This window comes from Triturus cristatus, chromosome 4_1, assembly GCF_964204655.1.
Source record: "Triturus cristatus chromosome 4_1, aTriCri1.1, whole genome shotgun sequence".
NCBI lineage: Eukaryota > Metazoa > Chordata > Amphibia > Caudata > Salamandridae > Triturus > Triturus cristatus.
Window position 1 is genome coordinate 4,653,601 of NC_140585.1, and position 22,505 is coordinate 4,676,105.

At 47.0% G+C, this 22,505-nt stretch overlaps 1 protein-coding gene across 1 annotated transcript in view; it reads left to right on the forward strand.

Moving 5' to 3' along the window:
- Positions 1 to 22,505, forward strand: part of LOC146839260 (uncharacterized) — a 183,851-nt gene that overhangs the window by 10,588 nt on the left and 150,758 nt on the right. Inside the window, 1 exon segment of the mRNA XM_085651305.1 lies at positions 3,242 to 3,302. The gene's annotated coding sequence lies outside the window, so the exon portion shown is untranslated.

Sequence of the window (22,505 nt, forward strand, 5' to 3'; positions counted from 1 at the left end):
TGGAGAAGAGTGAAGAGAGCACCTTTGGCCGCATTTTTTATGTGGGGAGAAAGGCTGAGGTTGTGGTCAATACTTATTCCAAGGGATTTAACGGAGTTAGAAGTGGACAAAGAGCAGTTGAGAGCTTTAAGGTCAGAGATCCAGAGTTGGATGGGGAGCTGGTTGTATTTAGGAGCGAAGAGAATGACTTCAGGTTTTTTAGGGTTGAGTTTAAGGTGATTGTGCTGGAACCAGTGTTGAATCTTAGTCGGGGCATCATTGAGGTGCAGAATGTCAGCTCGGGATTTGATTTTGTAGTGAAGCTGGGTATCGTCAGCATAGAGGTGGTAGTTGATACCGGATTGCTTGAGAATGAGGGTGAGGGGTTCCATGAAGAGGTTAAATAGAGAGAGAGAGAATAGAACCTTGGGTAACACCCCGGAAGACAGGAATAGGTTTAGAGAGACAACTGCTGATTTTAATTTGTTGGGTTCTATGCTGAAAGGAGGTGAACCATTTTAGGACTAGACCATTAAAGCCGAAATTATCTTTGAGCGTGTTGAGTAAGGCGGAGTGGTTAACAGTATCGCCGCAGAGAGGTCAGGAAGAATGAGAAGGGAGGCCTCCCCCTTGTCAAGGGAGTGATGGATGTCATCAACAATGTTGAGCATAGCAGTTTCAATACTGCAGACCTTTCTAAAGCCTGACTGTAATGTGTCCAAAAGACAGAAAGAGTCCATGTGCTCGTCCAGTTGGAGCAAGGCGCATTTTTCAAGAGCCTTGGATAAAGGAGGAAGAATCGAGCTGGGACGCAGATTAAGATCAGTGGGGTCGGCATTTTTGAGGATAGGAGTGATTTGGCCATGTTGGAGGGAAACAGGGACACACCCAGTGGCCAAGGAGGAGTTGATGATGTTGGGCCAATAAGGTGTAATTATAGCAGGGAGATGGTCAAAGGTATGAGAGGAGGCTTTAAGCGTGGTGATGACTTGACGCTCTGTAACAGGGGTAAAGCTAAGCCAAGATGCATTATTTTTTAGCTGTGGGCTGGTGAGGAAATGTTCAGGAGGGGCGTCTGCAGGCGGGAGATGAACAGGGTCAGGCAGGGAAATGGGTGTAAACGGAGACTTGGATGGGAGGTCAAAGAGGGATGATGAGCAGTGTGGTGGGAGGGATAAGGCGAAGGATTGATCAATCTTGGTGATTTTTTTCAGAAAAAAGTTAGCAATTTCTTCACATCTTTCGATGGAGGCCAACAATTTGGGGGGGGGGGCGAGGGGGCAGAAGCAGTTTGATTTTTGATAATGCTGAAAAGTTCCCTGGGTCGCTTTTTGACCTCCATCGACAAGATGGACCCCACCTCACTCGCCCCATACCCCCTCCTCTCATCGCACCTTCCAGGCCCCTGGGAATGATTGCTCACTCCACAAGTCCTCTTCAGTCTAACATCATGAACACCCCTCACTGCCCGCCACTGGGGTTCCCTCCACGTCCTCTTCCTATTCCTCTCTCCCTGTCAAATGTGGAACATACCACACTCTCCCCCGACGACCTTGCCTCGTTTCCCTCCACGCTCTTAGCTCAATCGCTCCTTAACATTGAACTCCACCTCTCTATCCTAACGTTAGAACTTTCATCCCTCAGGAAAGACTTGTTTGCGCTCCGAGAAACTAATCTTGCCAACCATACCTTTTTCCTGAGGCTCCGTACAAACGAACACTGCATCCCCTCAACAAGGGAATACTACACCTCTGTAGACCAACCGGTCGACCTCCCGGTAACAGTTCTTATACCATTCCAAGCCCTGATTAGCTGCATTTATCATCAGCTCTTATATTCAGAGTATCGTATAACATCGTAGACCCAGCGCTTAAGCCTTGACATATTCAAGGCATCATATGGATACCTCCCCCGTCACAGCAGCAGATGTAATAAACCTGGAACATGGCCACATAGGTATTATGCTGTAAATAAAGTGCATAGCAAATCTCTGGATGCACCCAGCTCTCCTCCTGCCCCGTCTTATATCTGCCCATGAAACGTGCAGGGACCCATAACCGTATTTAACACAGTTGGGTAAATCATTTACAAAAGCAAAAACATAATCAAAACACAGGCTTGGCAGCTTCCGTTCGACCATAGCGGCAGATATTGTAGAGAGGGCTTAAGCCATATATTAAAACACTCAAAGATTCCCTTCCCCCTGTCGTAACATAGACACGTATTTATTAAAGTAAAAAATTAATAGGGTGCAAAGTGACAGGGTGCAAAGTGCAACCAGTTCACCCTCCTGAACACAGAAGCAAAGAGCATGTAGGATCTTTGGGCCACCTCACCCGGGATAGAGGGTGCAGAATTCCTCTCTCTCAAGCATCATGCAGCCCCTAGCAGCCCTTCTTCAGGAGCCCACTGTGCCCAACTGCGCCAGGCTGTTGGCACCCTTCCTGAATTAAGGCGGACTGAGACCCTGTTTGGAGAGGTCCTTTACCCTAATCAAACCTTTAAAATTGCCAAGAAACTGCACCAGCTGAATCATCAACTTGATGTTTCGGGGGTTTAAAGACCCCATGAGGTCACATGGTACGAGGTCAAATGCCGCCTTGAAATCCACAAAGCACATGTGCAGTGGCGTGTTAGTCTCTTCGCGATGAGACCCACAGCCATCGGATTGGATTGGATCCCTGGCTTCTCTGTGAAGCCCGTCTGATTCAAGGGCAGTCTTCAGCTTCTAATGCCCACTCAGACAGGCCTTGTGACAACAGGGTTGAGGTATTTTAGGTCCACATCTGTCAAGGCCCTACTTGTGCACTCATTGTCCTCAGTTCACTCACAGGAGCAGAATGATCCGAGTTCCAAATACCCCCTGCAGACCTCCTCACGAGTCCTCTAGTTACAAGCTCTTGCATGAACCCCGCAGGGGGAAAAGGGAAGGGGACAGAGAAGAGACTGCCTTACTTCTGGGTTCACTTCTGCACCGCTAGGCACCCACCGTTGCTTCTTCTGGAGTAACACTTATATGCGAACTGCAATTAAATAACATCAAATTAATAAGCTTCTCTAACTTATTCTTTTACACTATTTTACTCTCTTATTCAATGCATTCGCTTATACCACGTGTGTTAAGGCTTAGCCTCTCTTCTATGAGTCTTTTTGTACCTTGAACTTAAAACTACAGAGGTATCCGGGACCATGCTCTAAATTGAAATTATCAGACAGTCTCCAAATATTTCTTATAACTAAAACTTTATCTTTTTTCTTTCAGGTACTTGCGGTTAGAAAGACTGGATTCTACTCCTTGATGTAGACCTCCGTGAGGTGAACAGGTGAGTGGAACTTATTCACTATGAACAAGTTTCTCCAATATTTACACTCTGCTCCTATTTAATAACTATATTAATATCCTGTCTAACTACTCGTTGCACATGAGACGCTAGCTACCCTAAAACTGAATTTACAAATGAACTTGACTGACTAAGAAAATTCCTGAGCTCTCCTCTCTCAAACTGTTGTTGAAGTGCGCGGCTTCGAATGCTGCCAACGCACTTCACTGCTGAGTGGCTGTCCACGTGCCTTCAAAGGCTGTGACCGGCAACTTCTGAGTCTTTAACGTGTGTCTGCAGTGATCACTCCGATCACTGCAGGGGGTGCGTTCAAATCAGGACAAAGCATAGCCCAATCTGCATCCCCCAATCCGACTGTGTTAGATTACCACCACACAGTGTGCCGCACGGGCAGTCAGACGCGGAGCCTTGACAGTACTCCTATGCAAGGCCACGCCTCCTGGCTTGTGTTTGTGAGGATACTGATGATGGAAGGCTCGTATTAATCTAGGAGCATCAACGTCTGATCTCTCCTCCCAAGATCTTTCCTCTGGTCCATAGCTTTTCCAATCGATCAAATGTCTTTCCTCTAACCATTTTTTAATCTAGAATCTTTTTAACCTCATATATTCTTCCTTACCTTCAATCAACAATGGTTTTGGAGGTTGTGATTCCTTAAAATATGATGCCTTTTTTAACAGACACATGAAAGACTGGATGTATTTTGACCTGCGAAGGGAGTTTTAACCTGTTAGTCACTGGATTTATTTTCTGATCTACTGAGTATAGACCTACAAAACGGGGCTGAAATTTTCTACTTCCTCTGAGCCTCAGATTCTTAGTACTCAACCTCACCTTATCTCCCGCCTGCAAATTTGCCCCTGATCTCCTCTTAGTCGCACTTAATCTGTAACGTTCTTTCGCTAGAGCCAAATTTCTAGTTGCTGATTCTTGAACTTTTGTTAGATGTTGAACTAGATCTTGTACGGCAGGCACCGCCACCTCTTGAAATGCTACAGAAAAGTTCGGGTGCCGCCCATATTTGAAACAGAAAGGGGAAAACCCTGTGGAAGCATTTTTAGCATTGTTGTGTGCGAACTCAGCTGCCCAAAGGAGATCTGGCCAATCACCTTCCTGATCTAACAAACAACCATCAGTATTTTTCTAATTCCGGATTGGTTCTCTCCGTCTGAACATCAGTTTGTGGGTGAAAACTCGTGGAATATGTAGTTTCTATGCTTAGCTTTCTAGTAAAGGCCTTCCAATAATGGGACAAGAATTGAGATCCTTGATCAGTAATCCGAATCTTAGGTATTCCATGAATCTTAATAAAATGCTGATTGAACTGCATGGCTAACTGTTTGGCATTTGGGTTACCCTTTAAGGCGACAAAGTGAGTGATCTTAGAGAAAGCATTCACCTTTACTAATATTGAACTGTATCCCTGACTGGAGGGCAAATCCACTATCGAATCCATGGTGACAGCGTGCCATGGGTGAGGAGGAGTGGTTAAGGGTTGTAACAGCCCCTGAGGGGCTAGCCGATCCGACTTTCCTTGTGCACAAGTCTTGCATCCTCCTACATATTGTTGTACATCTTTTGTCATGCCAGGCCACCAAAATTGTCTCATAAGTAATTCTTCTTTATGAGGAATTCCAGGATGATGGGGCAAGGGACTGTCATGGCCAGTGACAGCAGTGGGGCATATAGATACGACAGCTGCACCCTTTGTGCAAGCATCCTCCAAGCCCATGCAGTGCATTGCATGGGGTTAATTTCAGTCCTAGGGCCTCCCAAACAAGATCATGAGTCTACGTCAGCAGGAAATTCAGCTCGATCTCCCTAGTACCAGCAGGCCGCGGAAACACCACTGACATTGCCCAGTTAATACCGAGGCCCGAATGCCACTCAAATTTCACATATTCCCATAGCAATTCTGGTAAAAAGTAGCAGAGTCACTGACATATAAAAGCATATCGTCGGCATACAAGGAGACCATAAGTGGTCTCTGCCGAAAACTTAATGCCGCCGCTGCATGCCTTTGTCTAAGTTTACAGGCCAGCGGCTCTAGCGCAAGCTAGAAAAGCATTGGCAACAGGGGGCATCCCTGCCGCATGCCTCTGCCTATGGGGAACGCCGAAGACACCCAGCCATTGACACGTACATGAGCGACTGGTTCCGTGTATAGCACTCTAATCCATTGAAGAAAAAACGGGGGAAGGCCCATTCTAGTTAAAACCGTGAACATGAAACCCCACTGGAGGGAGTCAAAAGCTTTTGCTGCGTCGAGCAGCACTGCCACCACCTGAAAGTCTGGGTCGAAATAATGCAACGCAGAGAACATGGTACGCAGGTTGTGTCCTAGAGCGTGCAGACATAAAGCCCGACTGGTCTGGCAAGACCAGAAGAGGGACCAGCGGTTGAAGCCTAGTGGCAATCATCTTTGCCAGGATCTTGGTGTCTATCAATGATTGAGAGATGTCTATAGGATTCTCAATGATTGGCGGGCTTATCTGGTTTCAACAAGGTTACCAGCATGGCCTCTTTATGGGTAGGCGGAAGTCTCCCCTCCTCGTAAGCCTCCGCAAAAACAGCTAGGAGCAAGGTCTTCCGCATAGGCTTTATAAAGTTCACTGGGGAGCCCGTCCATACCTGCTGCCTTACAGGTAGGTAATGACATAATAGCTAACTTAACGTCCTCAACATGAAAGGGCTGCATTACATATTCCCGTTGTGCATTTGAAAGCCACCCCAATGCAACGTCTTCAAGATAGGAATCTATCTTCGCAGTCGATGGGGCATCCCTAGCCGCATAGAGTGCGGTGTAAAACTTCAAAACTATATTGCTACTCTTACACACAGCCTTAGCTACAGCCAAAATGTGTATACTACGGCAATGGAAGTCACCTCAACCACCATCACAAGAAATATGGATTGTGGCCATGATTCAAACAGCTTCCTACGAACGTATTCTATACAACATACAGGATCAATCTGATCTTTCTTCGAGTATGGTCACCTTTTCTAGCTTTAAATACCGATGCTAATATTAATGACCCATCTATGCAGTAATTTAATTCTTATCCCTTTTCATTCTCATTTATCATTCATTATTGGTGGTTAATAAATCTTAATACATATTGTGTCTGCCTATTATTTGTTGTTGTTTTTAATAGCTACTCACCAGAACACTTGCATACAATTCTGTATCTTTTAATATATATATTTATACATCAAGTGAAATTATTATCCCTTATATTCATCTTTTCTCTATTCTTATTGGTTTTCTAGAGTGTCTTCTTTTCTCAGGAACATATTTATATAGCTTTATATAGCATTATGTCTTATATTTGTGTACATTTTCATTTATCGTTTTCTTTTGTGATCCCTTCTTTACCTTCCCTTTCTCTCTCCCCCCCCCCCCCCCCCCCTTCCGTAATTCCATCTTTTATGGCCTCAATATAAAGTCAAATATTTGTTTTTGCATGGATCTGTTTATGTATTTATTAAATTATATAATATGATTAATTATTCAGAAAGTTTTATTATATGCTTATATATAACAATTTTCTTAATCATTTATTGTATGATAATGCAAACAGTTATTATACTATATGTATTCTTTTGTAAATTCCAATAAAAAATTGAAACACAAAAAAAAACTATATTGCTAATTTCGGGAGTTGAGTAGTGTCCAACCCCATTCTCATCTAAGAGTTCCTAAATACACTCTTGACTGCGCGGTGCTGCTAGTTTCTGCGCCAAGAAACGGCTTGGGTAACCCTCTCCCCGTAGTAGCGGGCAGTACTGCGTCTGGAGCGGTGCATCGCTTCCTGATCAACCGTTTCATTATGATCGGTGACAAGGTCTCTTATCTCGGCTAACGTTTGCGGGGAGGGACTTCTCTCATATTCACGCTCCAGTGTAGAGAAATCAGAGCCCAGTTTATGTATTCTGTGTCGAAGATCTCGTAACGCTCCAGATTGTGCCCCTATGCCAGGGGTCTTCAAACTGTGGGGCGCGACCCCCAGGGGGGCCGTGGAGTGATGCAAAGGGGGTCGCACCTTCCCAGTCACACTTCTGCCCAGGCCCAAGATCTTCAGCCCTCCCCCCCCCCCCCGTCCTGTGTCTCAGCCCGGGCTGCTGCAGTGAAACTTGAGCTGCTGGGGGCTCAGCTGGGCAGTGTCTGGATTCCTATCTCCGGCACCCCCGTGTTTTTTCACAGGTCTTTAAAGACCATTTAACATACCTTTGTAAACTGGTTACAGAGGCTTAGGTTTTTTTGCTGGTTCCAGTACCCCCTGGGTCCCCACTGTGCCTATTCCTTACATTTGGATTTTACATTCACTGCCGTAGTGTGAGAATGCATTTCATGGAAAGGAATACAAAGTTGGCTTCCTGGGGGCGCCGTGTGTGAAAGTTTATTGTGCTTTTGAGCACCTGCTGCAGCGTTTCTTTCCCCCGGCAATTACCAGGCCTTACATAAATGTCAAGATAACTTGTGTGATTAATTATCTTCCTGGAGAGAGATCAGAATGTTGTATAGTTGAGGTTTTGACTTAGGTGAAGTTAGTGCAGAGGGTTAATATGCCTGCTGCAAAGAACGTGTACCAAGTAGATTACAGAGTGCGTATGATGTGAAGAGATCAGCAGGTTACTGCTATCAAAAGAGACATCCTTTTGTTACTTGCAATTTATAACTTAAAGTCCTAATAGAGAATAGTGAGCTATTAACTTTCATCCTAGAACAGCATGCACACTACAAAGAATACCTTATTAGACCATTGATTAATGTTGCAAAAAGGGTTAATTTGGCTAGAAATCAATTCTTATTATTAAAGGAAACTCCCAAACTATGCTGTTTCTTTTTCGACTCTGAGTTTGTGCTTCTCCACACCAAGCACTCTTGAACTATACTGCCTACCAGTATGGATGACATGTGACTCCTATACTTTTAGTCCTTTGGCTTATGTAACATTTCCTATACACTGATTTACACACTTATGATTGTCTCTGTGTAATGTGTGTGTGATGCAAAGTGCTCGGACACCCTACACTGGTATGAGTGGCACTATATAACTAATTCAATGCATCTGAGAGTGTGGGGTTATGGAGACTTGGTCACTGTTAAAGGGTGCTAGTGAGAGAATCCGTGGTGGGGGTGGTCATTGGGGGGGCACCAACCAACATTGTCGCACAGGGCACCACCAGCCCTAAAGCCGGCCCTGGGAAGTATGCACAGATAAGCGCTGAAAATACCTCTTTAGGTGACTGCTTTTTTTTGTACCGACTGGGCCATCAAAATAATCTGCTGGTAACCCTAACCATAGGACTGGAAGTTTGTTGCAGGATCAGCACATTATTTATTTCCTTCACCCTCGATCCCCGATTAATGCCGCAATAGTTTAACTTAGATCTTAAAGTCTACGCCCCGTCAATAACATGCTGAGTTACTTCATGGGTCTGGGAATGCACCCTGCATTCAGACAACTCATTCCTCATTCTCGCCCTTTATTGTCACGCTCACCCTGCACTCACACTGATCACCATGCACTTGCACCATTCACCCGCTCACCCTGCACTCACAGTGATCTCAATGCACTCACACTGATCACCATGCACTTGCACCATTCACCTGCTCACCCTGCACTCACAGCGATCACAATGCACTCACACTGATCACCATGCACTTGCACCATTCACCCGCTCACCTTGCACTCAGTGATCACAATGCACTCACACTGATCACCATGCACTTGCACCATTCACCCGCTCACCTTGCACTCACAGCGATCACAATGCACTCACACTGATCACCATGCACTTGCACCATTCACCCGCTCACCCTGCACTCACAGTGATCACAATGCACTCACACTGATCACCATGCACTTGCACCATTCACCCGCTCACCCTGCACTCACAGCGATCACCCTGCACTCACAGCGATCACCCTGCACTCACAGCGATCACCCTGCACTCACAGCGATCACAATGCACTCACAGCGATCACAATGCACTCACAGCGATCACAATGCACTCACAGTGATCACAATGCACTCACACTGATCACCATGCACTTGCACCATTCACCTGCTCACCCTGCACTCACAGTGATCACTCTGCACTCAAAATGCACTTGTCCTGCTCACACTATACCTCAACCTGCAGTCACACGAGTACACTACTCATCCTGCACTCGTGACACTTCACTCACCTGTCCCCCTCACTACTCAATATGCAACTCACTCAAACAAGCCCATCAGTAATCATACATTCATTCATCCTATTCTGAACTTGCATCCGCACCCAAAATGAGAGAGGACAGCAAGGGAGTGAGAGAATTTGATTGAAGAGGTCAGGGATGAGGAGAAATGTGAATTGCCGAAGAGAAGTGTGGACACGCAAGAAGTGAGTGTGATCCAAAGGTGAGGGCTTCTGTTAGAACAAAGGGGAGATGTGAAAGAGGAATGGGGGGACTGGAGAGGTGTAAGATACAAATAGACAAAAATTGAATGGAGAGACGAGGTGAATGAGAAGTGCAGATGGGCACGGGAGGTGACAGGGCCAGAGAGGCCATGAGATAAATGTGAGAGACTGTTAGAGATGAGGGCAGTGAAAGGACAGAATGGCAAGAGGTGATTAAAGGTGAAGTGAGAGGTTGAATGGGGAGAGTTCAGAAGTTGTAAAAAGGGGTGAAAGAAAATGACCTGCAAAGTGAGAGAGGGATCCGGGGTTAGGAGAGGAGAGAGGGATGGAAGGGAGGGGGTGAGAGGAAAGCTGCATGGGTAAACGGCTTAACTCTACACAAAACCGCCAGGGTTTTAAGGGGCCCCTGCTTCTTCCGGTCAGGGCCAGGTGAGCTTCTAATGTGGCAGCACGTATTGCTGCAGAGTGGAAGGCCCTTCACAAAGGTTGACTTGAAATCTTTCTGATGATAATTGCTGTATTTTGGTTATAAATGGGTACTGATTGGGTGAAATCTTTCCTCAGCGTTACTGTGTGTAACAAATATCAAAATAATGAAGCAATGCTATCCCAAAATACGCGGCATCACATAACCTCATTTACATTTTCATCCCACGCAATTTAGTCAACAGGTTTAGACATTTTTGTCAGGAGGGGGTCCTTACGCCTCAAAATGTTGACAGGGGGGGTCTCGGCATCCAAAAGTTTGAAGACCTCTGCCCTATGCAAACCCCACGGGTAGTCAGTCACCTTGAACGCCTCCCACAGCACTCTGGCGCTCTCTACCGAATCCCCATTTTCTCAATTTTTTTTACTAATCTTCTGCCCAATAGTGTGTCTAAAAACCGGGTCCGTTAACCCAGTAGGCTGAAGTCTCCATGTAAAGGGTGGCCGCTCGCACGTGGGTATCTGCAGTTCAAGAACCACGGGGAGTGGTCAAAGTGTACGAGCCATGTGCCCGACCCTCGCTGTCCAGGTACAGACTACCTCTGAAACAAGCCAGAAATCTGTGGGACCAGGTCCCATGTACAGAGGAGACAAACGTGCTTTCACGGCCTCACAGAAGTTGGAGTCGCCAGACATCATGTAGTTGGCCAGCATCCAATATCCCTAATAGTGTCTCCGCTGCCTGCTTAAGCCTCCCTGTCCCACTACTGACCCTATCTAAGGTTATATCTAGACAAACATTAAAATCACCACCCCAAATTATCTCAGCCGAAGGAAACTCAGAAATTCGGCGCCAGACCTCCGCAAAAAAGGTCGGATCGTCGGTGTGCCCCATACACATTAACCAACAGCACACTCATGCCACCCAGTTGCCCATGCACAATCGCTACTCCCCCATGCTCATCCGTGTCAGTCTTAATCGTAGTGAAGGGGACCCCATTTTAGGTCGAGCCTAGAGCAGCGCATGCGCTGCTGGCTTGACTTTTAGTAAGGAGATTTTCAAAGTGCTACCAGAGGCTTTTGTGGCCTCAAGCTTGCGTGCGCGTGCCTGCGTGCAGCCGCCATGTGGGTTTCTGTCAAGGCTCATTAAGCCTTGTGCCTCAGCTGACAACATAGCCAAAGGTAATTTATCATCCCCCCACCTTCTTTCACAGTGCAGCGTCCATGGGCGAAGCGCTTTCACTTTTACATCTCTGAAGCACAGGATTCACGGAGGGTGCGCTTCAAGCATAGTTAATAAAATGTAGTTAACTGTCACTGCCTGGGAGAGATTCATACTCCTGCCTTATTTTTACTGCTGCTTCTGTTGTGTTTCTCAGGAACGAGTTACGGCTGTACACTGATCAGGTTCAAAGCGTTCCGTGCTTATCCCCCTTCCCCCTCTCTGTCCTGACACTTATTATCAGGTTCAAAGCATTCAAGCATTGGCATAGCCAATAGGTCTCACTTTAGGGACCTTTTAAGTGTTTAGCCATGCAACAGTTGATGGTGTTGCACCAAGGATATTGTGCTGCATAACTAAATACTTAGAAGGTCCCCGAAGCGAGACCTATTGGCTATGCCAATGCTTGTTTAACAAGGGTCATCACACCCCTAGAGTAGGTGGAATACGAAGGCCCAACTCTCTCACCTGCCCACCACGTGCCCACGATTTGCGCTGATTTTGTAGTGTGGTGCATCTCTTGGAGTAAGGCTAATTACACCTCCAGTCTATCCAAGTGTGCCAAAACAGATAGTATCTTTTTAGGAGTGTTGAGTCAACGTACATTCCAAGTGAGGAACTTAACCATACCACTCATACTGTCCACACAGCACTGTATGAATACCAGCGCTATATAGCATGTCATGCATATCTGAAGCATCGTAACCTATCTTTACAACAAATGCACAAAATAAATACATCAGCCTGCCCCTCCTAATCTCCCATACCCATCCCCCCCACCCACTTCAGCATCCCAAACTTGCCAAAACCATCCCAATTCAATGAAACCCACTGTAACGAAAACAAAGATTTGCATTTGGGGTACACCCATTTGGGGGGCGCAGGGTGCTACTAGCCTCCCAACTAGTAGGAGGTGGCCGAGCAGGTCTAGTACCTGTGCCAGTGTCCAATCCAATCTGCAACAGCGCGCACTATAACCTGAGCATACTGTCATCCGGAAGTGGGAGCCACCCCACCGATAAACAACCACCCTTACAGAATCGTACACATATTACATCCCTGAGTGAGCATTAAAATAATAAAATCAGGAACGCCTCTTTGTATCAATCCTCCTCCATGCGTTTCACTCGTTTAGCATGCTCGAGGGCTAGGGTTAGAGGAGATTTTTGAGTCACCATCCGGCCTTATGTAAGAATTTTTTTGCTCTACATAATTACCTTCTGGCAGACTGCACAGCCACCGTGAAATCAGGGAAAAAGGCCAGTGTTGCTCTGGTGTTCGATAGTCCCTTTGTCTCTGGCTAATCGCAAAATGGTGTCACGATCTCTGTAATTTAAGAGTCTCGCTATGATGGGACGAGGAGAGGTGCCCGGAACAGGTCTCGCCGCAAAAGAGCGATTAGCCCGCTCGACGAACATGTGGGATAGGTGCTCAGTACCAAAGATATCTTTAATAAGGTTCTCCATGTAAGTCTCCATCTTCCCCACATTGGTGGATTCCGGCAGCCCCATGAGCCTGATATTGTTGAGCCGGGATCCTGCTTCTAAATAGTCATTCTTGGCTTGGATGATGGACAACACCGTCTCCATGTTGAGCGCCCTGCCAGAAACTTCACTCAACCCATCCTCCGTTGCAGAGACATGTTCAACTTCCCCGATACGGACATTCTGTTTTTTGAATTGCGCTGACAAATGATCTAGATGAAGGTTCACAGCCGCCATCGTGCCCTCGATAGATTGAAGACTGCGCGGCATTACCAATAAAGTAGCTTCCAGTGTGGGGGGGTTATCTCTGTGAGCGTCTGCGTCCGAGGCAGCCTTCTGTGAGGATTTAGAAGGTTTTCGAGTCTCAAACGTGAGGTGGGGCTGTTTTTTGTCCATTCTCCCCATGGCAGACACAAGTGGTTGCACCCTGTGTTGGTTAGGCAAGACACAGACGTAGAGAAGCGTGCACTGGACAGCCCTGCAAATTATAGCAGGAGGTCCCCCACAAATAAGGAATCTCTCGGCACGTGAAAAGTAGGGAGGGTACACCACATATAAGCACCAGAGAGAGAGAGGGCCCACAACGGGCCAGAGGCACCCAAAGGTTACCACGAAGCAGCACTCCGTCCCAAAGCCGCACAGCGCCAGCGGCGCATATAAGGGGAACACCAATATTGCACACCAGGGGAACAGCGTAGAGCCCAGGCCCAATGAGCAAGTCCATGCAGTCCACACAGGCAATACGGCAGCCAAATCCGTCAGCTTGCTATTTGGAAAAGAGCGAGCTCGTCGTAATCTCCCTCGCCAGGGACAACAGCCTGGTGCAGGCAATCAAAGGTGATATGGGCTCTGCTCTCCAGCTGCAGCAGAAGGCCCAGCAGCGGCATTAGCGATGTGACAGCAGTTGGCAGTGTGGTGGCCCAACTCCACGCGGTGTGCAGAGCCAGCAGCCTCGCCGCGCGCACATCCCCGCTGGCCCCCACCGCAGCTCGCAGAGCACGGTGCCAACCCATGGCCCCCAACCGCCACCGCAGCTCCGGGCCTCAGACGCCGCACCCCACTCACCACCTCCAGCACCGGGAACGGCACGATCGGCAGCTAGTCGCTTTCAGCAGGTCCAATGTGCAGGTGACTTGGGCGGTCGCTTCCCTCCACTCCGATCCACAATCCGGATTCTCACTGCCAGGGCCAGTAGAAGCATGCTCGCCTCCACCTCAATCCTGTCTTGCCGTCTGTGTGCAGGAGGCCGAGGCGAGATGCAGCTCACTCTGTAGGGCTCCAGCAGATGCACTGCGTCTCAGAAGCATTCGGCGGGTGCCATTTTGCAATAGCTCGCCGAGCAGTTGGCGGGTCCATGTTTTCAGCGCTGCGGCCGTCGATAGTTCCGCTAATTCCACCCCAGCACTTGCAGAAGGGCAACACCACTGCCCAGTTCAGTTTGGTAAAGCAGATGCTGCAATTTCAGGCAGGTAAGGGGCAGATTGTGGCTCTGCCGGGCAGAGCAATACTAGGGGGCGGCCATCTTGCTGTACGCCCTCTAGCGCCCCCCTGAAAGACATCCTTGATGGCCGATAATTCTTTTTCCGTAATAGTGTAATTGATTTCCACCGGAAGTAGTTTCCTAGAGCAATATGTGATTGGATGCAACTGTCCGGTATCTTTATGACATTCTGACAAGACTCCTCCGATAGCTTGCTCTGAAGCATAAGTTTCTACGTAAAAAGGGTTGACTTGGATCAGCATGTAACAAAACTAGTGCTGAGGTGAAACTTTCCTTTAAAGACTGAAAGGATTCTTCTGCCCCAGTAGTCTGTTGGAAAGGAGTTCCCCTTTTTTAAAGTCTGGTGAGTGGTATGACCTTCTGAGAAAAATCCTTAATGAACCTCCTGTAGAATTTGGCAAGGAGGCCATTCAAGTACTGCTTCAATCTTTTTCTTGTCCATCGTCGGACCCTGTGGAGCGATGATGAATCCTAAGAAATCCACTGATCTTACTCCAAAGGCACATTTCTCTAACTTTGCGTACACACTGTTTTGTCTTAGACACGGATTCTTTTGACCTGTGACTGATGCTCCTCTTCGGTAGATGAATAAATCAAAATATCGTACATTTTTTACAGTTGCACATTGATCAATAAATTACTTTAACACGCTGTTGATAAAGTATTGGAATGCCACTGGGGTGTTGCAGAGACCATATGGCACTACCTGATATTCAAATAATCCATATTTGTTTATGATGGCTGTTTTCCACTCGTCTCTTTCACGCACTCTGATAAGGTGGTACACACCCCGCAAATCTACACCCCGCAAATCTAATTTCGTAAAATATCTGCAACTTTTAGTTGATCCAGAAAAACTGAAATCAAAGGTAAGGGATAACTATTCTTAGTAGTTATTCTATTCAGTGCACGATAGTCAATACAACTCCTAAATTCAACATCTTTCTTGGTAATGAGAGTGGAGAAAAGACTGGAGACTGAGGGTCGGATGAAACATTTTCTCAAATTTTTTGAAAATAGTCCTTCAAATACTGATTTTCCTTTTAAGTGAGAGCGTAAATTCTGCTGCACGGTAGATTAACTCCTGGCTCCAGATCAATTTTACAATCATAACACCGATTACGCTGTAGATTTTTTGACTGTTTCATTGAACAGATCGGCGAATTCTTGATATTCTTCCAGGAGTTTTGCAGTTTGAACTGTACACAACATTAGCTTGTTCTCGCACAACCGGGAGGCCGGACTCTTTCTTGTGTTCCACCTTTTCATGATAGCAATGTTCGGAGTCTAACACCACAGTTCTCTCACTCCAATTTGTCTGGTTATGTTCTGTTAACCATGGTAGTCTCAAAAGGAGTTGGATTTGGGGGTGGGGGGGGGGGTGTGTATCGATAAGATTAAATTGTACTTCTTCACGATGACCCTCTGAAGGAATTAATTTGAAAGGCTCAGTGTGGCTCACAATTGGTCCTGACGATAAATTTGTTCCATCAACTGCCCTTACTTCTAACCTTCCGAATTGATTCTAAGCCCACCATGGAGGCAAATTTAATGTCGCAAAAATTCCCGGTGGGCCCAGAATCCAACATCCAGTTGTGAGAAGTTGGCCTGGTATATGCTGTCTGCTAATTAAAGTGGGCACCTTGCACCAGTCCAAACGACCCTTATTGATGAATAGGTCAAAGACAACCTTTAAAGAAAGCTATCCTAGTGGTAGCTGTGGAGAGAAGCCTTCAGGCTAAGTCTCGAAGGAATGTAAAGCAGCTTTTTACCAGTCTATAACCTCCCTGAATGACCAAATTAAAGGAGAACCACACCAGGTATATATTTAAAATATATGTATTTATTACTAAACACTCTCTACTAACCTCTTTATGAGATTAAAGAACAAAGCACACAATATTAAATCACTAGAATGACAGTAAATGGCACAATACACAGTGGGCTCCAGGGGGATGTGAGAGTGCCATCTTTCTTGCATGGTATGCCCCCACTTTTTGCTAAATTGCTGAATGTACTTTGACTGAGTGTACCCTGGACTCCTGCCAATCAGGGGCCCAGGGCCTATGTTCCTTCACTAAAACACACAAACTCCAAATTGGCAAACCCTGGCCACATGTCAGCCCCTGGTAAATGGTACCCTAGGTACCCAGGGCCTTGTGACCTGGGAAGGCCTCTAAGGGCTGCATCACTCATTGTGCCACCCTTAGAGGCCCTGTACACTTACACACACACACTGCCTTTGCAGGCTGAGTGTCTGGGTGCAGGACAAAACGAAGAGTCGACATGGCACACATCTGTGTGCCATGCCCATCCCCTACACTGCCAAGGCATATATCAGCCACCCCTCTGGCTGGGTGCCTTATGCCCATGGTGTGGGTGCAGGAGCCCTGTGCCCCTACAGTACCCAGGTCCATTCCTGGGCACTGTAAGTGCAGTGCTGCCATTTAAGAGTACATGGTGCTGAGAGCTCGTCAAACACGAGCTCCACAGCACCATAATGGCAACACTGAAGACTGGGAAGTTTAGTATCAAACTTCTCAGCACATTGAACCCACACTGATGCCAGTGTGGGATTTAATGTACCAAGCACCCCAGAGGGCATCTTAGAGATGCCCCCTTACAACTAACCTACAATCCACGTCTGCTCTGAGGCTGCCCAGGCTGCCACACAGCAGACACGTTGCTGGACCCCTGGGTGGGAGAGCCCCTGCTCTCCCGGGCCTGCAACAATGCACATCCTGGGTGAGGTGATAAATCTCCTCCCCCAGGATGAGCAAAGGGAAGCTTCAAAGGAATGCCGCCTCTGGGAGTTTCCCCAGGCCACTGCAACCCCTCATTCTGGCGGGAAGCTCGGCTGGAAACCCCATACAAGGACAGGGGATGTGCCAGCCTGCCCACCCCACCCCTCAGGTGGGGGAGGCGAGGTGAAGCACATCTCCGGGCTCTCGCCATCTTGAAGATGGGAAGCCCTACCCAATCAGGATTAGGCTACTGCCCCCCTCCCACAGGAGAGGCAGGATAGGGGGTGTACCCACCCCAGGACAAGGACCCATTGGTCCCTGGCCTTCACCTACCTGTAACGCCCCTAAATCTAGCATTTAGGGGCACCCTGAACCTTCCTTCCCCAGATTCCAGATTCAAAAACTACAAGAAGAGCAAGAAGAACAAAGACCTGCCCTGCAGCTGCTAAAAAGAGAGGAAGGCATCAACTGCTTTGGCCCCAGCCCTACCGGCCTGTCGACCCTCAAACCTGCTCCAGCGCGGCATCTCTCGTGGCCAGCAACCTCACCAACCCCGGAGGACCTGGCTACCTTTTGGCTCTAAGCCCCTGGGACTCCCATGAGTAGAGGCTCTACTCAAGAAACCTATTTTTAACCCCTGGCAGCAGCCCGGAACCGCGAACCCAGCACACTCTGCACCAGCCAAGCCTGGCCAGTGCCGGAGTGGACAAAGACCCCGAGGACGACCCTACGGCGACTGTGACCCAGAGTCCGCCACCCAAGGACCCCCCTTGACACTCCTGAAGAAGCCTGCAGCATCAGAACAAGGTGCCCCCCCAACCGCGATCAACCGAGGGCAAGATTTCCCGACACCAAAAGGCAACCCTGCACGCGGCGCCCTGCGGCCCCCTGTGCCCAATCCCGGGGTACCCACCTAACCTCCAACTACCCAACTTACCTCTCGAAATGGTGGTGGCACCTGAAGCATCCTCGTCCCCGAGCTTGCAGCCTTTTTCCCAACCGGAGTATTCCCATTGAAATCCATTGAGCGCCCGACGGCTCAAAAGCACCCTGCACCCAGCCGCCCGAGTGGCCCTGGCAGTGCAACCTCTACACTAGCCTACTTGCCCTGAGTGAGTGACCAGGAGCCCAGCTCCCACAGCCGCGTGGCCTGCTAGTCAGCAGCCACCAGTCCAGGCCCCCATATTCCTCATAGGCTAACATTGGGTCTAACTCTCTCTGCACCTGGCTGCCCTAGAGCCGCTGAGGGTGAACTAACTGTGCCTATCTGACCTGGGGGGACCCCTGAGTCTATGCCCAGAACCTCAACTTTGCCAGGCGAGAACTTACCTGAAAACCTCTTACTCTATTTTCTACATAGGGTAACATTGACTGGCTTTTTCTTGAAATTTCGTCTAAGTGTGGACTTTTCAAAACTTAAAATATTCACTAAAAATCAGCCGAGTGACAAACTCCCCTATTCTCGGGTGAGCTCACAGTGCTGGATCTTGGTGCCCAGCACTGGCTCGGAAGAATACTCACATCTGTACTTACCCAGTAACCCAATTTTCTCCCATAGGAAACCATTGACTGCTTTTCTGTGAAATTTCTTTTGTGTCGATTTCTGCAATCTTTAAATATTCTAAAATCGTACAATTTCTGCAAACTTAATTACTTACCTGTTTTTGATAAAGACCCCAGTACTGAGTCCAGGTACCCAGTACTGGATTACAAAAGTAACGATAAAGTACTCTACCTACAATTTGAATTTCTTGCCATAGAGAATCATTGAATGTTTTCTTTGAAATATTTTCTAAGTGTCAACTTTTGAAATAGCTAAAAATTACTGTAATGATTTTTACACAATAAAGTCGACTTTCACCACTTGATTCTGAATACTGACCCAGGACTGAATCTAGGATCCAGTCCTGGATTTACAAAAGTAATCTAAAAAGTAATCTATTACAAATAACCTGAATTTACCATTGAGCTCAATGCATTGTTGTGTTTAGGAAATAGAATTGTCCATTGCAACCAACTGTGACTGTTTACACAAATCAACTGCTTATTGCAAAAGTATTTATATTCAACCTCTCATTCTGAGAAAGTATATTTTTATTCCATTTGTGGTTCTAAAAATAAAACAAGCATATATTTTTTTATATAAACTATTGGCCTAGAGTTCAGTTATTGAGTGTGTGAGACCATTTGCTGACTGAGTGTGTACAATAAATGCTTTACACTGTCCTCTGGTACTGCCTTACTGCTCGACCAAGCTACCACTTTTGAGAGTAAGGTTATACCTAACTTTAACCTATATCAGCCCCTGGGGGACTGTGGACTCTGTACACCCTGTACCTATTAGGGAACAGTGTATACAGAGTCACTTTCTCACAGGGGAGACCAAACCATATACTAAGAGTGGTATAACAACAACGACTTGACTAGACACAGTGCCTAGAGCACTTAGAATCGCTGGGACCCCAAGGAACCACCCAAGGTAGTGACACGGGGCCCACGGGGTCGTGTGCAGTGTAAGAACACAGCCGCGAGCTCTGTACAACTCTATGGGAAAGTCGCGGTTGGAATTTTAAAGATTAAGGACACTTGGGAGAAGACTGTAAAGCAAACCCTTTCAAACATGGAAGGTTCTATGGCCAGCACCCATGTGAGCACCGGAGTACTCTTGTTACGTAACCCAGGGAAGCCGGGTGCATAGGTATTAAATGGTGTCGGTAATCTTCGTCGTTTTCAATGGCGTGATGCTGAAAAGTGCTGCTGCTTTGAAGCGGAAAAGTGTCCAGTGAGATCCAAGCCTGGATCGGAGATGAGAAGAATCTGAAAGCAGAGGGGACAGAGTCTGGGTCACTTCACAGTAACTAGGGGCTCGGTAGACGAATGCCCACCGATGTCTGGTTCTTCAGGTGAGAAGAGGTGAAGCTTGACTCTGCAGCCATGGGGACTAGGAGACGTCGAGGAAGACCAAAGTCCGCAGGCGAGCTGTCCCACGAAAGATGTCGAGTGCTAGGGGGTCAGTGTCCGGATTGAACACCAACAAGCCTTGGCAACTGCAACCCACTCGGTCAGAGAAAATATGCTTGTGAGGACCAACCAGGTCCTGGTGACTCCCCAGGCGATGGAGTCAGAGCATGTCTGGAGCAACCAGGAAAGCCCACTGAAAGTTAAAGTTGCCTTCACAGGGACCCACATGCCAACAGGCCAGGAATCGCGAAGGGACCTAGAGAAGAATCTCAAAATACCAGGTCACGGAGCACTCGTGGAGTGTAGGCCGGTAATCTTCAGTGGAAACACTGCTCATGGTCAGGACTACAAGTAGCCCAAAGCATAGACTCTGAGAGCGCCGAAAAGCATATGTTGCTGCAAATGGACACATTGTCCAGGGGTACAGGTTGCACTGTCCCCATGAGGGCTGAGGGTCTCCATGCAACCATTTTAAAGTTAGCGTTTACCACAAGGTTATAATGCACTTACAAGTATATGGTTGGCTGCATCACAACCCGGAAATAAGTTCTGAAGGCTGCAGAGGGGCTCTGCTCATGCATGGGCTCCCTCTCACATAAAACCCAGCACCCTGCCATCAGGATTGATAAGCCCTACCATAGGGGTGACTGACGAGTTTATATGTGCAGTGATATAACCTTACACAGGTTGCAGTAGCAGACCTGTGGTGTCAGATTGAGAGGTCTCTCAGGGGTGGCACAATACATGCTGCAGCCCCTTGGAGGCCTCTGGGGTACCTATGCCCTAGGTACATAGTATACCATATACTAGGGACTTATAAGGGTACCCCAGAATCCAATCTGGAGTGTACCTAAAGTACATGCAATCAATTTAGGGAGAAAACAGATAAACTGGGGTCCTGATTAGAAGGATCCCAGTCAGACTAGTCGCAAACCAGGAAAAAAGTGGCGATAACCATGCAGTGAGATTCCACCTTCCTACAACGGTGACTCCTAGAAGGGTCTTTTCTCTAAACTTCAAGGGCGTAGTTGAGACCAGATGAGGAGCTGAAGACTAACTTATTTGCAACTTGATGACCTTTTGGAGTGGTTTCCTCATACGCATCCAGTAGTCCAACTCCTCCTACTGGTGGTGCTGTGAGTTTTCCTTCGTGTAGAGTTTTGGTATTTTTGGGCAACTTTTAACAAAATGCCCACTTATACCACAATAGATGATTTTGTCCTTTTTTCCTTCTCTTACTTGGAAAGTTGGCCCCTAATTTTACCAATTTGCATTGGTTCAACTCCCGATTCTTTCTCCAACGTTTTCGTGAAGTCTGTTCGTCTTAGATCAAATCTAGGAATACTTGGGCAAAATTCTCTTTTCTCTCCCTTTCTCTGAGTGGCGATAATCGATTTGCAGGGCTAGATCTATCAAAGCGGACTCCTCAGTGGGGCGATTGGGGATTTGTGCCAAGGCGTCCTCCAGCTCATTCTTCAAACCTCTATAGAATAAAGCTGCTCTCTTGCATTCGGGCCACTCAATCTCTACCACTGATTTATTGAATTGCTCTAAATGTCAGCAGTTCACAATTTCCATGTCTTAATTCCAGCAATTTGTCTATTGCCTGAGCAACCTTTGATCTAAGATTCTCAAATAATTTTTTGAACTCGTCATAATCATACAGTTTTGGCTCATCTTGTGTGACCAACTGCATCGACCATGAAGCTGCATCTCCACTGAAATAGAGGATAAAAGCAATACGAGACCGTGCATCTGGAAAGACGGGTGGACGGCACATGAAATGTAATGAACATTGATTGAAGAAGATCTGAGCCTTTTGGGGATCTCCACTAAAATGTTCTGGTGGAGCTAGTGGAATGACTGGGGCCAAGGAATGCACTACTTGTGTGGTGCCACCTGGATTCAGGACTGCACTGGTACTTGTCGTAGCTGAACCAGAAGGGGGAATTGTAGCCCCAGAACCCCCACTCTGTAGTGTAGTTCCTATTTCCCTAATAGACTCTGCGTATTGGAATAATATACCCTATAGTTTTGGCATAGGACTGAGGTCAGTATGCCCCTATCAAGTATATTAAACTTAATTACTTTGTGTGCCAGCTAACTCTGAGGCCACTAGAAACTCCTTTTAAACAAGGGAGTAGTTTCTGGCAACCGCAATAGCATGACAACTTTGTTTCTCTTTAGAATCGGAACACACTCAGTCGTGGAAACCACAGATAAAAGTTTCACTCGGCTAATCGTGAATGCTTAGTTTCTTCAGAGTTGCACAGAAAGAATAGACGGGTGTTTCAATAAAAGGATTTATTGAACAGTCTTATTTCTCGTGTAGGAGATATGAGCAGTTACAATCGTAAGACAGTATGCGAGATATATTATGTACAGCGTGAGCAGTATAAATGAATAATACTGCACTAGCATTATCTTTTAGCTATGACA